Source organism: Lissotriton helveticus, chromosome 5_1 (genome assembly GCF_964261635.1).
Source record: "Lissotriton helveticus chromosome 5_1, aLisHel1.1, whole genome shotgun sequence".
NCBI classification, from domain to species: domain Eukaryota; kingdom Metazoa; phylum Chordata; class Amphibia; order Caudata; family Salamandridae; genus Lissotriton; species Lissotriton helveticus.
The window spans coordinates 3,657,641-3,682,062 of record NC_136065.1 but is presented as its reverse complement, the minus strand read 5'-3'; the positions used below and the strand labels follow the sequence as shown (position 1 = coordinate 3,682,062).

At 49.7% G+C, this 24,422-nt stretch overlaps 1 protein-coding gene across 1 annotated transcript in view; it reads left to right on the top strand.

Moving 5' to 3' along the window:
* Positions 1 to 2,547: 2,547 nt before the first annotated feature.
* LOC144754043 (antigen peptide transporter 2-like) overlaps positions 2,548 to 24,422 on the top strand; it is a 149,168-nt gene continuing 127,293 nt past the window's right edge. Inside the window, exon 1 of the mRNA XM_078641555.1 lies at positions 2,548 to 3,031. The gene's annotated coding sequence lies outside the window, so the exon portion shown is untranslated. The remainder of the gene's footprint in view (positions 3,032 to 24,422) is intronic.

The window sequence follows — 24,422 nt, the reverse complement described above, 5'->3', positions numbered from 1 at the left end:
AGCCCTCCTCCGGACCTCGGGCGGCCCCTTCTGCCCGACCCTGCACGCCCCAACACCACAGACCCGGCTACCATCCCGGATCCCCATCATCGGCCTGGCCCCAGCGTAGGCCCATCACGACCTAAGCACGAGGCCGTGCCCGACTCCATCTTGGGCCCACCACGTCACGACCACGTGGCCTCGGCCCCAGCCTCGGCCCCAGCGAAGCGCAGACATCGAGGCACCAAGATCCACCCAGGTGGTCGAGTGGCCACTCGACAGATCCCGGAGGGAGAGGAGTTTCGATGGCCCTCCAGCCGTCCCCGGACGCCTGGTATCAATCGCCCTCCGGCCTCCCTGGGCGCTGGCTCCACCCCCCTGCTGGGTGTCTGGACACCATCATCCCGGCCCCTCTGGCCCCCAGGCGCGAGGGTCCGGACATCAAAGGACCTCCGTCCTATATCTGGGCCAGCCCCGGAGTAGGACGCCAGTTGTATCCTGGACTGGAAGCCCTGCTGACGCTGTCGCGGCTGACACCAGACGAACTCATCCTTCCTGTAACCCGACGTCCATCTGAGAGCCTGCTGGCGCTGCCGCGGCCTACCTTGCTGAACCATGTGAGAGCCTGCTGGCGCTGCCGTGGCCTACCTTGCTGGACCATCTGAGAGCCTGCTGGCGCTGCCGCGGCCTACCTTGCTGAACCATCTTGTTAGCCTGCTGGCGCTGCCGCGGCCTACCTTGCTGAACCATCTGAGAGCCTGCTGGCGCTGCCGCGGCCTACCTTGCTGAACCATCTGAGAGCCTGCTGGCGCTGCCGCGGCCTACCTTGCTGAACCATCTTGTTAGCCTGCTGGCGCTGCCGCGGCCTACCTTGCTGAACCATCTTGGAGCCTGCTGGCGCTGCCGCGGCCTACCTTGCTGAACCACCTTGTAAGCCTGCTGGCACTGCCGCGGCCTACCTTGCTGAACCACCTTGTAAGCCTGCTGGCGCCGCCGCAGCTCGAACCTCTCGGAATCCCCCGGCTCGAGGATTGAGAGCTGTGCGTAGGGTATCCCTTCCTCCGCCCAGAGTAAGACTGTCCCGCTACCTTACCCTCCTTGTCCGAGACTTTACGGATCCCTCGATCCAGTTGTATATACTGCCAAGAACCCGCAACCGTTATTACTTATAAAAGCTTAAGAACTTGACCTCTTGTGTGGTGTCCATCTGTAGTGTTGTGATTACTCTGCTGTACGATCCTAGGAGAGGGCCCTCATTCAGGAGGCCTCTCGGTAACGCTCGGCTATTCCTCGACGGAGAGGTGAACCTAGGGGTGGTCAGTCAGACATCTTCTGCCTCCCCCGGGTCGCCTTTCTAACATGGAAGGAAACTCAAAAAAGGTGCCCTGTGACGTAGAGTCACGTGTGCCCCCGACAGGTGTCTTCGGGTGTACCCAGACCCCGCACTCAAACTGCTTAATACAAGCGCTACCTCGGCTGACGCCAGTAGGTGGCGCCAGAGAATGGATCTAGGTCGCTCCTTGCCCCAGCCTGGATAGAAGCCATGTTAATAAACTCTGAAACATCTCTTCATTCAGGGGGGGTGAGGGGGCGAAGAAACTTCTTACAGCACTGGAAGGGAGGGGGCTGACAAGCGGGAGGGAGAGGCAGAGAAAGGGGTGACAGACAGATGGGCAGACAGAGAGGACCAGGCAGAGATGGGGGAGCGACAAATGTATGTATGTATGTTTTGGATTTATATAGCGCTTATAACCCAGGGGTCTCTAAGCGCTTTGCCTTGGGAACCCGTCCTGGCTTTTCCCTGTGAGATAGCCCCTACAGGGCATCCCCAAGGTGAAAGCCAGGCATCCCGCCGCGGGGGGCCGTTGTGGAGATTAAGCAAGCTTAATGCCCAGAGTTGCAGAGTGTGAACCCGTGATTAGGTCAGGCACCGAAGCGAGAATTATCGAGTCCGTGGACATTTGAGCTCAAGACCCTGCCGCGTCGGGAATTGAACCCTGGTCCCGGGTCTGACCTCTGCTTCAGGGTCTGCCAGCTCTAACCAGTGAGCCACACTTCTCCACTTCTCCAAAGAAGGAGAAGGGGTCAGAGAGAGGCAGAGAAGGGGTGATAATGATAAACGAACACAAGTGGAAGGGAGGGGGTGTCACAGATAGGGGCTGCAAGGAGAAGGGCAGTGCAGCGCATAGAAGCGGGCTGTGCCTCGAACCCCCGGCTCATCGGTAGCGCCCAGAGGCCGCTGGTGTTTCTTACAGAGTGTGAGTCGGAGGATTGTCTCTCCCCCTCTCTGTTTTGCGCCTTCCCTCCCTCTCCCCTCTCCATGTCCCTTTCACTCTCGCCTTTCCAAAGAGTCCTGCCCCTCTCGATCTCTCCCCCCCTTCCTTCTCCCTCCTGCCCCTCACTGTCTTTTCTCCCCTCTCTAGCGCCTCCTCCCCGGACTCCCCCTGGCTGCGGTCCCAGCGCTGACAGAAAATGAAACTGAAAGTGAAGGCGCCTCTGTCCTCTCCTCCTCCCCAGCTCTGCCGCCCTGGGTTTCCCCTTCAGTCATCAAACGCCGCAAAAGGCAGAGGAGACAGGAGCTGGGGAGCTGCGAGGCGCTGTACAGACCCAGGGCGAGGCGCTGTACAGACCCAGGGCAGGAGCCTGGTGAGCATCGAGGCGCTGTACAGACCCAGGGCAGGAGCCTGGTGAGCATCGAGGCGCTGTACAGACCCAGAGAGAGGCGCTGTACATACGAGGCGCTGTCAGACCCAGGGCAGGAGCCTGGTGAGCAGCGAGGCGCTGTACAGACCCAGGGCGAGGCGCTGTACAGACCCAGGGCGAGGCGCTGTACAGACCCAGGGCGAGGCGCTGTACAGACCCAGGGCGAGGCGTTGTACAGACCCAGGGGCAGGACCCGGTGAGCTGTAGATACCCCGGGGCAGGACCCGGTGAGCTGTAGATACCCCGGGGCAGGACCCGGCGAGCTGTAGATACCCCGGGGCAGGACCCGGCGAGCTGTAGATACCCCGGGCAGCACTGAGGGTACAGCACAGAGGGCTTCGGCACACGGGTAAGTACTGGGACATCTCTGGCGCACGCACTGCACCCTCATCTTCTCTCTGCCCCGTCTTTCATCATGTCTACCCCTTCTGTTCGGTGCCCTTTCCTCTAACTCTGTTTGCACCTGCCCCCCTCCCCGCTGGCACCTCTGCCCACGTGTGCTCTCTGCCACTCTTGTTTATGCTCCAGCCCCTTCACCTTTGCCACTTCTGCCCCACGTGCGCTCTGCCCCCAATCTTTCTGCCCCTGCCCGCCGGGCTTCTGAGGTCGATCCCTTTCTTACCCGTTTATTTGTCCCCAGAACTCTCTCCCTGTGCCCCCCAGCCCGGCTCTGCTCCCTGTGCTCTGCTCCCTGTGCTCTGCTCCCTGTGCTCTGCTCCCTGTGCTCCCCAGCCCTGCTCTGCTCCCTGTGCTCTGCTCCCTGTGCTCCCCAGCCCTGCTCTGCTCCCTGTGCTCTGCTCTCTGTGCCCCCTGCCCTGCTCTGGTCCCCGTGCTCTGCTCCCTGTGCAATGCTCTCTGTGCCCCCTGCCCTGCTCTGCTCCCTGTGCAATGCTCTCTGTGCCCCCTGCCTTGCTCTGCTCCCTGTGCTCTGCTCTCTGTGCTGCCCGTGCTCTGCGCTCTCATGCCGCTGTTCTCTTCCTTTGCTTCCTGGCATCTGGTCCCAGTGCTTCTGTGTTCCCTGATGGTGTTTTCCATAATCCAAAGGCACTTTTTCCCCAACTTTAATGTCAGTGCTCCCCGGACCCCTCTCCACGCGCCACCAAGGCTGCAAGACTCCAGGATCGAAGAAGAAATGATTTACCAGCCTCCTCGGATGCTGCACACAGGGCCCGTGGAACTCAGCAATCAATCAATCAATCAATCAATCAATCAATCAATCAGTGCATTTATAAAGCGCACTACTCACCCGTGAGGGTCTCAAGGCGCTGGGGTGGGGGGGATGCCGCTAATGTTCAAAGAGCCAGGTCTTGAGAAGTCTCCTGAAGGAGAGGTGGTCCTGGGTCTGTCGTAGGAGCAGGGGGAGGGTGTTCCAGGTCTTGGCGGCGAGGAAGGGGAAGGATCTTCCGCCGGCCATCGTTCGTGGGATACGGGGGATGGCGGCGAGGGAGAGTCTGGCGGAGCTGGCGGGTGGGGGTGTAGAAGCTGAGTCTGCTGTTCAGGTAGGCTGGTCCAGCGTTGTGGAGTGCTTTGTGTGCGTGGGTGAGGAGCTTGAAGGTGATCCTCTTGTCGACGGGGAGCCAGTGTAGGTCTCTCAGGTGGGGGGTGATGTGGCTGTGGCAGGGGACGTTGACGATCAGTCAGGCGAAGGCGTTCTGAATGTGTTGCAGTCGTCGTAGGTGTTTGGAATCGATTCCTGCGTAGAGTGCGTTGCCGTAGTCCAGTCTGCTGCTCACGAGGGCCTGTGTCACCGTTCTTTTTTCGGTCGGGATCCACTTGTAGATCATGCGGAGCATGCATAGGGTTTTGCAGCAAGAGGAGGTGACGGCGTTGACCTGCTTCAACATGGAGAGGGAGGAGTCGAGGATGAAACCCAGGTTGCGTGCATGGTCGGTGGGTGTCGGTGCTGTTCCTAGCGTGGCCGGCCACCAGGAGTCGTCCCACGCTGAGGGGGTGGAGCCGATGATGAGGACCTCCGTCTTGTCCGAATTAAGCTTCAGTCGGCTGTTCCTCATCCAATCTGCGACAACCTTCATTCCTTCGTGTCCAGGGCGGTGCTGATGCTGGCTTCTGCTTCTAGGTATATCAAGACACAGGATCCAGCCAATAAGCAGGCAGCTCGTCGCCGGATCTCATCAGGATGCATCTGTACCTTGTCTGCAGCCCAAGCCTTTGGTCCGAAGTCTCATCTCCCCGTCCACTGACCCCTGGGAGGTGAACACAAAGAACACTCCCTGCGCCATTGAAGGGTTTGTGGCTTGAGACCTTAAAACACACGATGTGGCTTACTGTGGCTGATGTGAGGTCAACTGGAGGAGGAGGAGAGAGCATTAAAGGAACCATCCTTTCTGGCTACTTCTAATCCTAAGGCACACCGAGACTACCTTACTGGAGTATACAACAAGCCACAAACACTCCTCACACACATCTCTCTTAACCAGGGGAATGGAGAAGCCTGGTCACACAAATTGTACATACTTAATTTAACCAATGAGGCGAGTCAGGACTGTAGTGTCTTCTGAGTTTGCGATGATGGGACCCTTTTGGTTCCTGTTGCACTGCGTTGAACTATGATGTAAGTGTTCGGGTGTGGTGAAGAGTTGATGTTTAGAACGTTGAGTTTGCAGTTACTTGCTGAGGAATAAAGGTGTGTTGGTATCAAGCTCCATGCGTGGTCATGTACCAGAGCTGGGGAAGACGCTGCAAAGACCATGTGCTTGTGTATCTGGGGGTCTGGTCTGACTCGTCGTCATGTTGGAGAGAGGTGCCTCGTCCCCTAGAGACGCAACATGCTGGCCCTCACTGGATGGGCCTTAAGGGCTGCTTGTCTCTTGAGCAGCTCTAAAGCAACAGTAATATGTGAGCTCTGGAAGTCTATCTCGCATAGGGTCAATCATGATGGGGCCAAGTTCAACCATCATAGGGCCAAGTTCAACCATCATAGGGCCAAGTCCAACCATCCTAGGGCCAGGTTCAACCATCATAGGGCCGGGTTCAACCATCATAGGGCCAGGTTCAACCATCATAGGGCCAGGTTCAACCATCATAGGGCCAGGTTCAACCATCATAGGGCCAGGTTCAACCATCATAGGGCCAGGTTCAACCATCATAGGGCCAATTCCAACCATCACAGGGCCAGGTTCAACCATCACAGGGCCAAGTTCAACCATCACAGGCCGAGGTTCAACCATCATAGGGCCAGGTTCAACCATCACAGGGCCAAGTTCAACCATCATAGGGCCAAGTTCAACCACCAATGGGCCAAGTCCAACCATCCTAGGGCCAGGTTCAACCATCATAGGGCCAGGTTCAACCATCATAGGGCCAGGTTCAACCATCATAGGGCCAATTCCAACCATCACAGGGCCAGGTTCAACCATCACAGGGCCAAGTTCAACCATCACAGGCCGAGGTTCAACCATCATAGGGCCAGGTTCAACCATCATAGGGCCAAATACAACCATCATAGGGCCAAATACAACCATCATAGGGCCGGGTTAAACCATCATAGGGCCAGGTTCAACCATCATAGGGCCAAGTTCAACCATCATAGGGCCAAGTCCAACCATCCTAGGGCCAGGTTCAACCATCATAGGGCCGGGTTCAACCATCATAGGGCCAGGTTCAACCATCATAGGGCCAGGTTCAACCATCATAGGGCCAATTCCAACCATCACAGGGCCAGGTTCAACCATCACAGGGCCAAGTTCAACCATCACAGGCCGAGGTTCAACCATCATAGGGCCAGGTTCAACCATCATAGGGCCAAGTTCAACCACCAATGGGCCAAGTCCAACCATCCTAGGGCCAGGTTCAACCATCATAGGGCCAGGTTCAACCATCATAGGGCCAGGTTCAACCATCATAGGGCCAATTCCAACCATCACAGGGCCAATTCCAACCATCACAGGGCCAGGTTCAACCATCACAGGGCCAAGTTCAACCATCACAGGCCGAGGTTCAACCATCCAGGTTCAACCATCATAGGGCCAAATACAACCATCATAGGGCCAAATACAACCATCATAGGGCCGGGTTAAACCATCATAGGGCCAGGTTCAACCATCATAGGGCCAAGTTCAACCATCATAGGGCCGGGTTAAACCATCACAGGGCGAGGTTCAACCATCACAGGGCCAGGTTCAACCATCACAGGGCCAGGTTCAACCATCATAGGGCCAAGTTCAACCATCATAGGGCCAGGTTCAACCATCATAGGGCCAGGTTCAACCATCATAGGGCCAGGTTCAACCATCATAGGGCCAAGTTCAACCATCATAGGGCCAAGTTCAACCATCATAGGGCCACATTCAACCATCATAGGGCAACATTCAACCATCATAGGGCCAAATACAACCATCATAGGGCCAAATACAACCATCATAGGGCCGGGTTAAACCATCATAGGGCCAGGTTCAACCATCATAGGGCCAAGTTCAGCCATCATAGGGCCAGGTTCAACCATCACAGGGCCAGGTTCAACCATCATAGGGCCAGGTTCAACCATCCTAGGGCCAGGTTCAACCATCATAGGGCCAAGTTCAACCATCATAGGGCCAAGTTCAACCATCACAGGGCCACATTCAACCATCATAGGGCAACATTCAACCATCATAGGGCCAAGTTCAACCATCATAGGGCCAGGTTCAACCATCACAGGGCCATATTTAACCACCACAGGGCCAGGTTCAACCATCATAGGGCCAAGTTCAACCATCATAGGGCCAAGTTCAACCATCATAGGGCAGGTTCAACCATCATAGGGCAACATTCAACCATCATAGGGCAAGGTTCAACCATCACAGGGCCAAGTTCAACCATCACAGGGCCATATTTAACCACCACAGGGCCAGGTTCAACCATCATAGGGCCAAGTTCAACCATCATAGGGCCACATTCAACCATCATAGGGCCAGGTTCAACCATCATAGGGCCACATTCAACCATCATAGGGCCACATTCAACCATCATAGGGCAACATTCAACCATCATAGGGCCAGGTTCAACCATCACAGGGCGAGGTTCAACCATCATAGGGCCAGGTTCAACCATCATAGGGCCAAGTTCAACCATCATAGGGCCAAATACAACCATCATAGGGCCAGGTTCAACCATCATAGGGCCAAGTTCCTCCATCATAGGGCCAGGTTCAACCATCATAGGGCCAAATACAACCATCATAGGGCCGGGTTAAACCATCATAGGGCCAGGTTCAACCATCATAGGGCCAGGGTCAACCATCACAGGGCGAGGTTCAACCATCATAGGGCCAGGTTCAACCATCATAGGACCAGGTTCAACCATAATAGGGCCAAGTTCAACCATCATAGGGCTAGGTTCAACCATCATAGGGCCACATTCAACCATCATAGGGCCAGGTTCAACCATCATAGGGCCAAGTTCAACCATCATAGGGCCATATTCAACCACCACAGGGCCAGGTTCAACCATCACAGGGCGAGGTTCAACCATCATAGGGCCAGGTTCAACCATCATAGGGCCAGGTTCAACCATCTTAGGGCCAGGTTCAACCATCATAGGGCCAAGTTCAACCATCATAGGGCCACATTCAACCATCATAGGGCCAAGTTCAACCATCACAGGGCCAAGTTCAACCATCATAGGGCCATATTCAACCACCACAGGGCCTGGTTCAACCATCACAGGGCCAAGTCCAACCATCATAGGGCCAGGTTCAACCATCATAGGGCCAGGTTCAACCATCATAGGGCCAAGTTCAACCATCATAGGGCCAGGTTCAACCATCACAGGGCCAGGTTCAACCATCACAGGGCGAGGTTCAACCAATCACAGGGCCAGGTTCAACCATCATAGGGCCAAGTTCAACCATCATAGGGTCAAGTTCAACCATCATAGGGCCAGGTTCAACCATAATAGGGCCAAGTTCAACCATCATAGGGCCAAATTCAACCACCACAGGGCCAGGTTCAACCATCACAGGGCCAAGTTGAACCATCACAGGGCGAGGTTCAACCATCATAGGGCCAAGTTCAACCATCATAGGGCCAAGTTCAACCATCACAGGGCCAGGTTCAACCACCATAGGGCCAGGTTCAACCATCATAGGGCCAAGTTCAACCATCATAGGGCCAAATTCAACCACCACAGGGCCAGGTTCAACCATCACAAGGCCAAGTCCAACCATCATAGGTCCAGGTTCAACCATCATAGGGCCAGGTTCAACCATCATAGGGCGAGGTTCAACCATCACAGGGCCAGGTTCAACCATCACAGGGCCAAGTTCAACCATCATAGGGCCAAGTTCAACCATCAATGGGCCAAGTTCAACCATCACCGGGCCAGGTTCAACCATCACAGGGCCAAGTTCAACCATCACAGGGCGAGGTTCAACCATCATAGGGCCAAGTTCAACCATCATAAGGCCAAGTTCAACCATCATAGGGCCAGGTTCAACCATCACAGGGCCAGGTTCAACTATCATAGGGCCAGGTTCAACCATCATATGGCCAGGTTCAACCATCATAGGGCCAAGTTCAGCCATCATAGGGCCAGGTTCAACCATCATAGGGCCAAGTTCAACTATCCTGTTGTGGTCATCGTCATCAAGATAAGTTTATTACGGGGTCAAGCCCCTTAAAAACTTCATAAAAACATTTTGAACCGCCATGACACCCCCCCTGACTAAGTCTCTCTCCCTCATGACATGGAATGTCAACGGCCTAGGCAGCAGAGTAAAAAGAGGGATAGTCATGCAATATCTTAAACGTCATGCTCCTGACCTGGTCCTCCTCCCAGAAACACACTTGATGGGTAACACATGTCTAGCACTGCACCGGGGGGGGTACAAACTGCTCCTACATGCAGGATTTACCTCCGGTTCCAGAGGAACTGGCATCCTTGTCCGCAAAAAGGTTGCACTGACGTGGGCCGACCCACTTGGTCGCTTTGCGGTGATATAGGCCATCTGGGCGGGAAAGCCGTTAAATGTTATCTCAGTTTACATTCCTCCAACCCTGCGAATGGATGCATTGCAGACCCTGCAGCGACTCATACTAGATCTCCCGCAGGGGCCCCTGCTCATTGGGGACGACTTCAATATGACAATGAATGATGCCCTCGATCGACACCCCCAACGTGCGTCACATAGGCAATGCTCTGATCTCCTAGATTTTACACAGGCAATGAGACTTGAAGATCTATGGCGTTCGTTTCATCCAACTACCTCATATTTCACACACTACTCTAATGCCCATAGTAGTAGCTCTCGTATAGATTATTTTTCCTCCCCCACAACTGATTTAGAGCTTTTCCGCCACCCTAGAGGACTCCCAGGGGAATTTCTGATCACTCCCCACTCCTTGTTGAATTTACATATTATCGTCAGAGATCCCGAGGTCCCATAATAATAATGTGGTAAATAAATAAATTACCGGTACTATTTTTCTATGCATTAACTGGAAAAGGATAGCTCAATAAATAAGAGGCAGAGTCCGTGGTATCTGAGTCATACGGGCTTTAATTAAGTGGCTCGAGCCAATGGATATCGGGTTCCATCACCTACTAGGGTTCAGGAAGGGACATTCTCGACCTCGATCTCCACGTTTCATTAACATCATTCAATATATATAGTAAAACCATACAGTTGCATTGAATACAGTAGGCGTAACAAGTGACAACGAAAGATAAGAACATATGGGCGTGAAAAGAAGGCGTGCACAGGGCGTGCATGGAGACATGTGATGTAGACGTCACAGAAGTGTCATAAGTGGGTGGACACATGGAGGGGCTTCATGGGCAGCTGGAACCTTTAACCTACTGGTGCGCGCAAAACGAGTCATGACGTGTAACTGGGGAGAGCTGGGGGGCGCTGACTCCTAGCACTAGTAGAGGAGACTAAAGTCTGGGATGTCAGAACGACCTGTACCTATAGCGTATCTGATATCTTGTGTTTGGAGAACATGTTGCTTGATTCTAAAAGTCATCAGGGCAAAGGCTACTTGTCACTAAAGGCTAGTGCATGCATATATGTCTTCATGTATTGCGTGAGCTATGGATCTTCTATGGATACTAATTCAGTAATTTACTTGGATGGAGACAGGAAGACTAGACTGTAGATGGATATGTTTATGCTGTTCGTTAGCTAGGAATGTGAAGCCGGGGAGCTGAACAGATAACTGTAGGCATAACATATTCTTGGCAGGCAGGCCAAGCCGAGCCAGGCACCGCGTTGCTGGGCAGGAAGTAAGGAAAGGGTCAGGGATGCGGGCGGGGCTGCATCTCTCGGAGTGGTTCAGGAGGCTTGAGGCCTGGATCTGGTGTCCGGGCCCTGTGGGGCCTAGAAACGGGTGCATCTCGATGATTTAACGTGCATCATGTAAAGACGTTGGCAACATAGGCCTAAAAGCCTAATTCACGTTGCTTTCACGGAGGACTGGATAACTGACATAATAACGTTGGACGCAACTGTAAATGCGTCTTTATGTTTGGCCATGGAGGGAAATATGCATAGCGATCATGCACATACAACATATTATGGGGAACACGTAGGGACACATGACAGGGTAAAATTCAATTTTCCTCATTCCCTCCTTGTTCCCTACGTTCCCTTCAGGAAACATCAATATTCATAAGACCATCTATCTGTTCATACAGCATCATTTGCTCGTCTTTTTTCATTTGGGAATGGGATCGTGGACGTGGAATACAAGATGTAGCGCACAAGCCGCAAATCGCTGGGCCACATTGTAAACAGAGACAACAACTGAATATGATCATTACTATTACTCCTAGGAATGACAGTACTTTCCATCCCTATGCAGATATTATACTCCAGAGCCAGCCGGACCAAGTCCAGGTGCCTGGATTCTGGTGTAGCTGATGAGCTATTTTATGAAGTCTAGTTATAGCTGAATACACAGACGGTGCGTTATTAGGAATGAAAACGCAACAACTAGATCCGATGACTCTACAAGCTCCGCCCCTATCGGGCAGAATGACGTCAAGAACAAGGCGGTTCTGAAGAACAACAAATCTCATAGCAGACTGCTCTTCTGTTAAGTTACCTAGGGCGGAAGTAGTCTCATTCACTACTGCTTCAAGGGTTCTGGTTAACCTGCGTATTAATTTACTATTCTGGACAGGACCTATGAAGAAAAAGAAACCTTTATTGAAATCCGTATACTGTTCCAACGCAGTTTCAGTCTGATCGACAATTGGGGACTCGATCTCCCTTCTATGTCTGACGTGTACCAGATGGGTATTTCGATAGTAATCGGATGGGGCTAGGAAAACTGGTGGCAGTAGAAATGCAATGTAACAGGTTCCATCCCAATCTAGGGGCAAACGTACATAAGCGGTCTGACCACATATAAAATAGGAATGACGTGAAGCTTTGAAAGTAGACTTCCCTTGGTCACTGTATTCGACCACAGTAGTACAATCACTGTGTCCTAGATGTACTGAACCATTCTTTCTAACACATAATTCGCCTTTCACTGGTAGAACTGTTATAGAAGGCAAGTCTGAATTGGTCTCGGACTGAACATTCAAAACCATGAGGTTAGAGGAAAAATTACCTAGATCATATACTTCGTTTTCTAGATCTATCCCTGTCCTATGGGAAAGACCTTCCTTGTCTGGGAAACAGGTTTCATTCATAACGGTATTCAGAAGGGACTTATCGTCTAAAGATGACGCCAATGTAAACCATGCTCCACACGAACCATTGTGTGAAAACGGATAGGGAAAGAGTGGCAGAACTCCCTTCACTGTCTGAAAAGGGGGGAGTCGACCACATACCCAGCAATTTGTGGCATTGCTGGTCTGGTGCGAATAGTGTAACATACGAATAAAAGTATTGTTGCGCATTGCAAGTCGATAGGATAACTCGTGAGGGGGTTGTTCACTAAATGTGTGCTCTACTGTATCATTAGAGGAAAGGTGTGAATGTGAACCAAGAGGAGGAAAAAATACGTGTAGCATATAACTTGTACATGTGATCGTAAGACTCAGAATAAACATAAACAATAAAGTAACAATACATCTGCTTCGGAGACTTTTACAATATTTCGTTTTCTTGAAGTTTCGTCTATCTCTCTCACTACGTGGGTCTATCTTCTACATGTCAGGAACCTGTCTAACCGCTTCACCCGAGGGGGACTTAAACAATTAAACGCTGTCTGACTTACTAGACCTTAATTTTATTTTATACTCCTGCTGCGGAGTTTTCTCTAACAGGGGAAGTTTAGAGTCAGTATCGGGGCAGTCCTTGAAAAAAGTCTTTGGACACGGTCCACGGAAACGCTTGATGTGGCTGGAATGGAGCCAGCCTTTTCTTCCTTCTAGCTTTACGGCGGTCCTTGTGGTCATCAGAACGAGTTTTGGCTCCTTCCAGCGGGGCTCCAGAGGACTTGAACGATCAAAATTCCGGACCAGAACGAGATCACCTGGAACGACCTCGTGCGGTTTCACCTGGGTGTTGTCCGGGAAAGCAGCCGCGACCTGTGAACGACAAGAGAGTAGTGCAGACATCAAGGAAGCTAGGTAATCTGTCAGCATGTTACTGTCAACATCGGTGATTTTACGAGGCATAGGTGTACCCCACATGTTTGGGGGACGACCGAATACAACTTCGTAGGGCGACAAACCAGATCTAGAGTGAGCGACCATTCTCATATAGAAGAGGGCAACCGGCAGGGCTACCATCCAATCTACACCTTTTTCTGCACAGACCTTCGCTATTCGTATTTTCAGAGTTTGATTGTGTCGCTCGACGAGGCCAGCTGCCTCGGGGTGTCGTACGCAGTGGAATTTCCACTGGTACCCTAACAGAAGTGATACCTGTTTCATGAGTTCGGACGAGAATGGCTGTCCATTATCTGAATACACGACACGGGGTAAACCGTATCGAGGGAAAAACTCACGTACCAGCTGCTTGGCAGTGGTCGCGGCAGTATAATCTGGGACTGGATATGCTTCTGTCCATCTGGACAAAGCGCACACAACTACGAGGACATACTTGAATACTCGACATCGATCCATCTGGATATAATCCATCTGGAGGACTTCAAAAGGATGGTCAGGAGGATGGAATCCACCTTGTTCCACGGGAACACCTTTACCTGGATTGAACTGACAACAGATCATGCAGGTACGCACTTTCTGCTTCGCTGCTGCTCGTAAATGCTTGTTAAACCAGAGGTTCTGGATGCTGTCTAACATGGCCTTTTCTCTAAGTGTGCTGGACTATGTGCTGTATTAATAATGACTTGAACCATAGAGTCGGGGAGAAACCATGTGGTTTTTCCCTTCGTCAACCATCCCTGATCTGTCTGGACCCCTCCTTGTTCAGACCATTTCTTGATTTCGTCTTGAGTAGCATGTGTCTGTATGTCTAGTATATCTTGTGTAGGGTCCTTGACTGTCATACAAGTCGTCAGGACTGAAACGTCTGTCTTTGTCGTGTCAGCTGGAATGTCTGGAGTCTGAGCTGTAAGCTTGGCTGTTCGATCTGCCAGGTCGTTACCCTGGGAAATGGTGTCAGTGACTTTCGTATGTGCTTTGCACTTCATAATGGCAATAGCTGTAGGTAAATGTATTGCTTCTAACAGAGCTTGAATGAGGGGGCCATGCTGGATCTTGGCTCCATGAGAGGTCATAAAACCTCTTTCTTGCCAGAGGACTCCAAAATCGTGAACGACTCCGAATGCATAACGTGAATCTGTATATATGTTTACTTTCAGGTTCTTGGCTTGTATGCAGGCTTGGGTCAGAGCGATGAGCTCTGCTGCTTGAGCAGACAAGGTGTCAATACGATGTGTTTCTATAACTTCAGTTTCAGTAGTCACTGCATATGCTGCAACTAACTCTCCTGTAATTGTTCTCATACATGAACCATCCACATAAAGTGTCAGGTCTGGGTCAGGTAATGCAATGTCCGTCAAGTCTTGTCTTGGCTTCGTCATGGTGTTAATAACTTCCACACAGTCATGTGTTGTAGGGTTCGAGGTAATCGAGGGTAACAATGTAGCAGGATTTAATATGTTGCAACGTCTGATCTCTATGTGTGGCTGAAACAGTGTCAGTTCATATCCTGTCAATCGAGCTATAGTCAAGTGCTGAGTCTGTGTTCGGTTTAAAAGAACTTCCACGGAGTGTGGAACCTGTACTGTCAGGGAGTGTCCTAATACTATGGAATCACTTTGTCTGATAGCTAAAGCTGTGGCGGCAACTGATTTGAGGCACGCAGGCAAAGCCTGGGCTACTGGATCCAACGTGCTAGAAAAATAAGCACAAGGCTTGTGTTGTCCTGCTTGATCTTGTGTGAGAACAGACAATGCTGTACCATCACGTTCAGTGACAAAAAGTGTAAAAGGTTTGCTGTAGTTTGGTGTCGCTAAAACAGGTGCTTGACATAAAGCTTTCTTTAATTCATTGAAAACAAGTGTATGTTCCTGGGTCCAAGGGAGGACAGTCGATGTCGCTGCCTCCTGTGTTGTCAACTGTATCAGTGGCTTGGCTAGATATGCGTACTGAGGGATCCATTGTCTGCAGTAAGAAGTGAGGCCGATAAAAGCTCGTACCTCCTTCTGTGTCTTGGGCTGTGGAAGATGTGCAATCAACTGGATACGGTCAGGTGTCAGCTGTCTACCCCTCTTGGACAGTAAGTGTCCATGGTATACCACTTGCTGGACACAGAATTGCAGTTTCGAAGGGGACACCTTGTGTCCCATTTCAGCCAGAAAATACAAGACTGTCAGTGACGCACGTTCGCAGTCACGTTCTGTACGGGCTGTAATTAATAGATCATCGACATACTGGAGCAGGGCAGTGTCAGTTGGCATGTGAATACTATCTAGTTGTCGTTTCAGTGCTTGACTGTAAATACTGGGACTTTCTGTGAACCCTTGAGGTGCACGTGTAAATTTATAGCTTCTTCCATTTAAACAGAATCCAAAAAGGAACTGGCTGTCCGGATGGATGGGGACACTAAAGAAGGCGTTCTTGAGATCGATAACAGTAAAGAACGCTGCTTCGGAATCAATGGCAGTCAATAGGGAAGAGATGTCTGGAACCACTGGGTACTGGGGTATAATACATTTATTAAGTTCTCGAAGGTCAATCACTAGTCGATAAACTGGAGGTGCATTAGGGTCAGTACGTTTAAGAATCGGAATGATAGGAGAATTACATACATTGGAGTCAGTCTCTACAACCACTCCTTGAGCAATGAGCTCGTCAATGATTTTCGATAAGGCTGCTACAGCCTCAGGTGGCAGCTTGTATTGTCGGATTCGTGGTAGTACAACTCCTTGTTTCAGAGTAACACGATATGGTGTAATGTGCATACAACCTACATCAGTTGGACCTTGCGCCCATAAATGCTGTGGTACATTCAGTAATCTTGGATCAAAATCTCTTAATACATAATGTCCTTTAAAATCACGTAAAAACAATCTCACTCCTTCCGGAGAACAGCAAATTACTGCACCCAATTCTTTCAATGTTTTAATACCAAGTAAGTTTTCTGGACATGACTTCGTAAGTAACAAGTCTGTAGTTCGGGACAATGGACCAACTTCTAGGGAAACTGGTTTCGATATTTCATTTACAATAGGCTTTCCTGAAAATCCCAGGGAAACATTTCTTGAGCCTGAGAGAGGAGCCCCTGGAACCTCGTCATGACTGATGGTAGTCCTACTTGCCCCTGTATCAATCAGAAACTTTCTGTCTTTCCCTAATACTTGGCTGTGTACATAGGGACCATCTTGATCTACAGGAACCTCGATGAGAGGCAAGCCAACCTCTCTCTCCAGGCTGTTTCATGAATACTGCTGATATTCTGGATAATCTGACTGTGCGTACTGGTACATCTGCTGTGTAACTTGATGTGTGGCAGCTATAGGCTGCGGTACTGTTACTGTCTGTTGTGCGTTCTGCGGTGGTTGCGTGTTTTGTGGAACATGTTCCTGTCTAGGAGGACGCGGTCTCTCTTTCGTCTTACCTGTAGCTATGTTGTGTTTCAGAACTGCACATTCGTTTATATAGTGACCTGGCTGTTTACAGTAATTGCATGTCCCTTTAACAGGAGCTGCAGAATGACTAGTCTGAGTCGTACCCCTCTTCTGACTATCTGCTGGAACAGACTGTGCAACTAGTACTTTCATTTTCGTGTCTTTCATACGTCTCCTTTCGTGTTCTTGCTCTTCTCTGATTCGGTTCTGATGGTACTGTAACATTTGTAACATTTGGGACGGGGTATTAGCTTGCCAGGTACTCTCAACTTTCAGTACTCGATTTTTAACTTGTGGTAAAGAATTCTCTACTAATTTGGTAACAAAAAGATGTGGATACGACTCACTACTTGTTTTCAAGCCGCTATTAATAATGAAACATTTCTCAAATCTGGAATACAAATCACTAGTGTCTTCGTCTTGTTTCTGTTTACAGGCTGAGATGGCATCCCAGTCTTCCTTTTTCGTAGTTAATAACCTTGGCAAGACTTGTATTAACAATTCAGGCAATGCTTTGGCTTTTTCCCCGAGACCAGTACCTGGAACTCGTGTATTATCTTCGTTCTCTAATTCTGCCCAGTCAATCTTTTTCTCTCCCACCTCCCATTCTTTTTCTTTAAGTTTTTCATATATGCCCGCAGGCAGCAGGACCTTTAACATTTTAATGATATCGGGATACGTGTATTCTCCCATACGGAGCATGTCTTTTAATTCACGATGGAACCCTGCTGGATCTTTATCGTGACAGGGCACTAACTTTTTCATTTCCAGTAGTTCTATTTTTGTTAAAGGGGTGTAAACAAATACTCGTTCGAGCGCACCTCCCGTTCCCTTAACAGGATGGACTTCTCGCAAGGGATTCTGTCTGTCTATGTAAAATGTCTTCCTTACTGGAGGTGGAACAGGAACGAAATGTGGAGTCAGGAACGTTCTGTATTTGTGGCGTTGTTCTAGAATGACATTAATCAAATCGGTACCTAGGCCTTTCCATCTGTTTAGGAGTAATTCGTCCAATACATTATATAAGGGACCTGGATCAGAATGCTGACTTTCGTACAGTGTAATGAGGTGCTGGATCATATACATACCCACCAGTCGCTGTTCGTCTGGGGATAGTTTCAGAAATGTTTGGGCCACTACTTCGTCGGAAAATGTGCTAGAATCACTAGTCCATTGAACTGCTGATCGGGCTAGTTCCTATTCATGCATGGTACTAAGCTCACTGTAACCTATTCGTAGTTTCAGAACTCTATCGGTAGCTTGGAATAAATGCTCAAGAGAACACTGTTCTGGTACGGGAGGAAGAAAAGTTTTCTTGCATTCTAGGCGTGTGTGTCTGTCAAAAGGTCTCGTCCTACCGACATACGCTATTCTGTCTGGGTTCTCTGTGTCTACATCTTCGTCTGAGGTGTCGTTCTCTTTCTCGGTTTCTCTCGTTGCTTTCTCCCTTTCGTGTATGCCTAGAATTTCTTTACGAATCTTTCTATACATGGATTCTATACAACCTTGTTTACTGTGTTTTCCTTCTGCTATGTTGTCACTCCATTTTGTCAGGACTTTCATCTCGTCTTTGTTTTTACCAGGCTGGTCTTGTTCTCTTATTAAACAGTTTATCAAAAACTGCAGGATCATATTTTGAGTCTCGACTTTCCTGTGTGCCATAGCCTCGTGAATACTTTCTGGTCTTTCCCCTGTTCTGATAAAATGATATATTCTGTCTAAATGTTCCCTCATCTCTGGTATTATAGCCAACTAGCTTGCAACTCGTCGTAGACGTATGGAATATAATATCATCTGATCTTCGCCTGGCACTGGATCATATCTACAATCAGTAAGGTATTGTTTGAGGGCTGCGTATGTAGCTACTTTTGGCGTGCGCTGTAATGCTGCATCTCTCAGCGTCATTCGTTTTACTTGAGGCGGGGTGATAGGTATACCTCCCCCTGCTCCTCCTGAACTAGAATCGGCAACTAATACTGGATGTGCCGTTGCTGGTAGTGTGACTGGTAAAGTAGGCATACGTAACGTGGGTTGTTCCGGGGTTACTGGCTGATCAAAGGGATTCCCGAGACCAGTGGCTGGAGGAACAGTAATCACGTTATTAACAGGGTTGTGAGGTTGAGCAGGCGGAGTAGGATTCGGATTAGCATATTCTGGGACAGTGTCGTCTAAATAGGAAGAAAGGAAAATTTCAGCTGCGGTCGGTTTATGACGTAACTTAGTCGGAACCAATGGTGGCGGTAAATTACAGGGTGCTTCCGGGGTCGCCTTAGGCAGGCCCTCGGCGAGAAGGGGATACATGCCTTTAATAAGGGCATTTCTTTGTCTGTCTGACTGTTCTGCTCTAACTCGTTCACCTTCTTCTAGTAGTTCCCGTTCTTGGGCTTTTTCTGATGATTCCCTACTTAGTTCTGCTTTCCTGAATTCTTTTTCTGTTCTTTTATGCGATTCTTTATGCCACAATTCTATGGCATCCTTCTGGGATTGTCTGGCTTTCTTTTTCCATAATGCTTCCTCTACTCTCATGATGCACTCAGCATCCAAAGTTCCTGAAACAGGCCATCTATATTTCTCTTCCAGGTTTTTGGTATAATCTACCCATAAATCTAAGTATAGTATGGCATCTAAGCCATGTTTATGATACATGAAATGTCCGGGACTGTCTCTAGGTGGGACAGGAACTGCTTCTTCGAGTATCCCTTTTCTGGTTTTTATCTGACGTAACTTTGAAAACAGAGGCATATTTGAACGTACTTGAACTTGAACACAATGAACACAGCAATGAAATAGCAAACAAATCATTCATACCACGACATCAAAAACACATTAAAAACAGTTCGGACAGATACTACCTAGTACATTGAAAACATAATACATCGAAAACATAATACTGGAAATCTCGAGAGACTATACTAGAAAACAGAATTACTGGATGCACTGCTAAAACAGTACAGAACATACCGGTCTCTTAAAGAGACACGTCATACCGTATCCACCTAGGTGAACACGTCGGACCGGATCTGTGTACCCAAACCCGTCTGGACCGGGCACAAATTAATGAACCCGTCTAGATGCGTTCCCAGCAATGGTACTCACCGGGAAGCAAAACTGAAGGCCTCGGACTGGACTGGACTGCTACGACGTCTGGTTACTGCTACGCACTACGCAAGCACTTCGGGCTTCGGAAACAGGTGGGCCTCAGGATACCTCGGACCTTGCTCTCTCGGCATGGGCTCTGGTCGGGACTCGCCGCATTCCTCACCGCCTCGTCTGGATGCTGGACCGCAGTCTCCGTCTCCTCCGTGGGCCTGAGGGAGATTAAGCAGGAAAACCTGCAGGTGCGCAGAAAAGGTCCGTCACGGCTGTAGAAGGGTCAGGGGGCCTGCGTTACATCGCCGGCGCGTGGGGAAGGGGCTAGTCCCTATTCGGGCGCCATTATGTGGTAAATAAATAAATTACCGGTACTATTTTTCTATGCATTAACTGGAAAAGGATAGCTCAATAAATAAGAGGCAGAGTCCGTGGTATCTGAGTCATACGGGCATTAATTAAGTGGCTCGAGCCAAAGGATATCGGGTTCCATCACCTACTAGGGTTCAGGAAGGGACATTCTCGACCTCGATCTCCACGTTTCATTAACATCATTCAATATATATAGTAAAACCATACAGTTGCATTGAATACAGTAGGCGTAACAAGTGACAACGAAAGATAAGAACACATGGGCGTGAAAAAAAGGCGTGCACAGGGCGTGCATGGAGACATGTGATGTAGACGTCACAGAAGTGTCATAAGTGGGTGGACACATGGAGGGGCTTCATGGGCAGCTGGAACCTTTAACCTACTGGTGCGCGCAAAACGAGTCATGACGTGTAACTGGGGAGAGCTGGGGGGCGCTGACTCCTAGCACTAGTAGAGGAGACTAAAGTCTGGGATGTCAGAACGACCTGTACCTATAGCGTATCTGATATCTTGTGTTTGGAGAACATGTTGCTTGATTCTAAAAGTCATCAGGGCAAAGGCTACTTGTCACTAAAGGCTAGTGCATGCATATATGTCTTCATGTATTGCGTGAGCTATGGATCTTCTATGGATACTAATTCAGTAATTTACTTGGATGGAGACAGGAAGACTAGACTGTAGATGGATATGTTTATGCTGTTCGTTAGCTAGGAATGTGAAGCCGGGGAGCTGAACAGATAACTGTAGGCATAACATATTCTTGGCAGGCAGGCCAAGCCGAGCCAGGCACCGCGTTGCTGGGCAGGAAGTAAGGAAAGGGTCAGGGATGCGGGCGGGGCTGCATCTCTCGGAGTGGTTCAGGAGGCTTGAGGCCTGGATCTGGCGTCCGGGCCCTGTGGGGCCTAGAAACGGGTGCATCTCGATGATTTAACGTGCATCATGTAAAGACGTTGGCAACATAGGTCTAAAAGCCTAATTCACGTTGCTTTCACGGAGGACTGGATAACTGACATAATAACGTTGGACGCAACTGTAAATGCGTCTTTATGTTTGGCCATGGAGGGAAATATGCATAGCGATCATGCACATACAACATATTATGGGGAACACGTAGGGACACATGACAGGGTAAAATTCAATTTTGCTCAATAACCCCTTGGCTTCTAAAGATCCCTGATATAAAAGACTGCCTGCTAGAACACACAGAGTATTACTTTACAGAAAATGTCGGTTCCGTGAAGTCGGCTATAACCATCTGGGAGGCCTATAAGGCCGTACTCAAGGGGAAGGCGTTAGCTCTCAAAACCGGATATGTACACAAACAAAATGAGCACCTAATCTAGGCCGAAGTGGACCTGGTCCACTTGGAGTCGATCCACAACGCGAACCCCTCGGAAGAAACCGCAGCCCATCTCCGAGCGCAACAACTGGAATATAAGGCATTGGCCTTGCAGAAAGCGCAGGCCAAACTCCTAAAGACGCGCCACCGAGTGTATGAATTGGGTGATAGAGCAGGTAAAATGCTGGCGTGGCTCGAAAAGCGCGAGCAGGGCTCCAGATGGATCCCTGAAATATCCGGACCAGGCAATTCTCCTGATACAGACCCCGGGGAAATAGCAGAGGTCTTTGCTACTCATTTTGAGGGAGTATATACTGCCAGGGCGCACTATAATGCAGCAGAGTCTAGACTCTTATTAAATGAAATGCGCCTACCCACTCTCTCTGAAACTGACGTGAAAGAACTAGAGGCAGACCTCACAAGGGAGGAGATTGGCAATGCACTGTTTGCCGTAAAGTCAGGTAAAGCCATGGGCCCCAACGGTCTCCCTATTGAATTTTTGAAGAGTATGGCGGGTGAGATACTCCCACACCTGAAGGCAATGTTTGAGGAGAGCCGTGATATTGGATGCCTCCCACTAGACCAAAGATTGGCAACAATTGTTGTGATTCACAAACCCTCTAAACCTGCGACTGATTGCGGCTCCTATAGGCCGATTTCCCTCATTAACTCCGAGGTGAAGATTCTGGCAAAACTCCTCGCCACTAGACTCATGACGGTCCTCCCCTCCTTAATTCACGAAGATCAATCGGGATTCCTCCCAGGCCGTAACACAGCGCTTAATCTCCGTAGGGTCCACCACGTTATGAGCATAATACCTTACCTCCAAGACGACTCATCTATCCTTTCCCTTGACGCCACGCTCGCCTTTGACTCCATAGAATGGTCTTACCTTTTTGAGGTCTTAACCCGCTATGGATTCGGTCCCAAATTTATTCAGTGGGTCCGACTGCTCTATACTGATCTTTGGGGTCAAGTTTTTGTCAACGGTCACACATCCAGATGATGCCCCCTCTCCCCATTGTTGTTTGCGCTCACCCTAGAGCCTTTGGCCCATTGGATCAGAACGGACAACTCTATCCGTGGACTCCGGTGGAATGACGACACAATTGACAAGATCTCCCTATATGCGGACGACATTCTCGTCTATATCTCTTCCCCTAAATCCTCTATCAACAGTCTCCTACATGTCATCACCAACTTCGGCAAGTATTCAGGCTTCTCCATCAATTGGTCCAAGTCAGTGATATACGGGCTACATGGCCCACCCCCTCCTCTCCCTAGGGGATATTCGATTGACGTGGCCCAGGATGGATTCAAGTACCTCGGTATCTTCGTTACCCCAGACCCCAAGGTCTTCTTTGACCGTAATTTAAAGGGCCCATTAAAAAGGCTCCATAATGACGTATCGCATTGGAGATCGCTGCCTCTGTGTCTCCCAGGCAGGGCAGCCCTCTTTAAAATGCTTGCACTCCCTCGCTTTTTGTACGCCTTACAAAATTGCCCATTTCCTATTGCCGACTCCTATTTCAATGCATTAGAGGGAGACCTCCGCCTTCTCCTGTGGGACGGCGGCTCCCCCCGCATCGCTCTTCTCGTGCTTACGCAGGGGTGGTCCGATGGTGGTATTGCCTTGCCAAATATTAGACTCTACTATTGGGCGTCTCAATTGATAGCCACCAACTCGAGGCTATATGGTCCACCAACGAACCCTGCTCTTCATCTTGAATGATACCAGACGGGCCTTGAGGGTTACCTCGGTGCCTTATATGGTAAACCTTCCCGCATTCGCTATATAGGCCCGATGTCACAAACGCTAGCAGTCTGGCACAGAGCGAATAGACGTCTTGGTTGGTCTGACGCTCTCACGCTGTCCACTCCGCTTTGGGCCTCACATACACTGGGCTCCCTCTGTCATTACCAGGGCTTTGATAAGTGGGACACGATCGCATTTCTACCCTGGGTGACATGATTCATAAGGGAAAACTGCTGACTTTCGTAGAACTCCAGAAGAAATATGACCTAGCCCACTCTGAGGCCTTCCGCTACCTCGAAATTAAACACGCCATACTCACTAATGTCCCTGATCTCTCTTCCCTTCCACAATCCTCGCCTCTTGAGGATAGACTATTATCAGAACCCCTTCAGGCCAAGGCGATATCCTGCACCTACCTCAAGCTATGCAATAACATGCCTAACACCTTCCAACTCCTGAGAGGCAAATGGCGGGGCGACATCAGGGTCATGGAGGACGCTGAATGGCAGGCGGCACTGATGTCCCCGCGCGAATCGGCTATCAACCACAGATTCAGGTTTAATCAATTGAAGATATTGCACAGAACATACATGTCTGCTCCCCTTTTTGCCAAAATTGGTAGGCGCACAAATGATCTTCGTCTTCGTAATTGTGGGCTTGTTGGTACGTTCTATCATACTATCTGGGACTGCCCAGTGATCCAGGACCTTTGGGAACGAGCAGCCCGTAAGATGTCTGATGCGCTAGGGAAACCAATCTCTCTGTCTCCTAAAAGCGGACTCCTTATGAATGGGACCCTCAGATCTCACTACACTGGAACAGCAATGGGCGGCTCTGGGCTTCCTCTTATTGAAACGTGGAATAGCAATGCAATGGGGCTCGCCAAATAAACCGATCCTGATTAGATGGGTTGCTGCAATGGATACATGTATGTTGTCTAAAAAAACTGTATATAAGGTCAGGGGGTGTCCTAGAACTTGGGATAAGAAATGGGGGCACTGGAGTGTCTTTAGAGGTGAACTTTGAAGTTCACCAACAACTGAAATGGCGATGGCCAGGACTGGTCCACCCCGAACTCGTTCTTGTAATACACCGGTGTAATATATGCTCTCTATGTCGAATTTTGTACTTAATGATTGTCAACTGATCACTTACTCTGCTTTGTTTAATAAAATATATATTTTTTTAAACT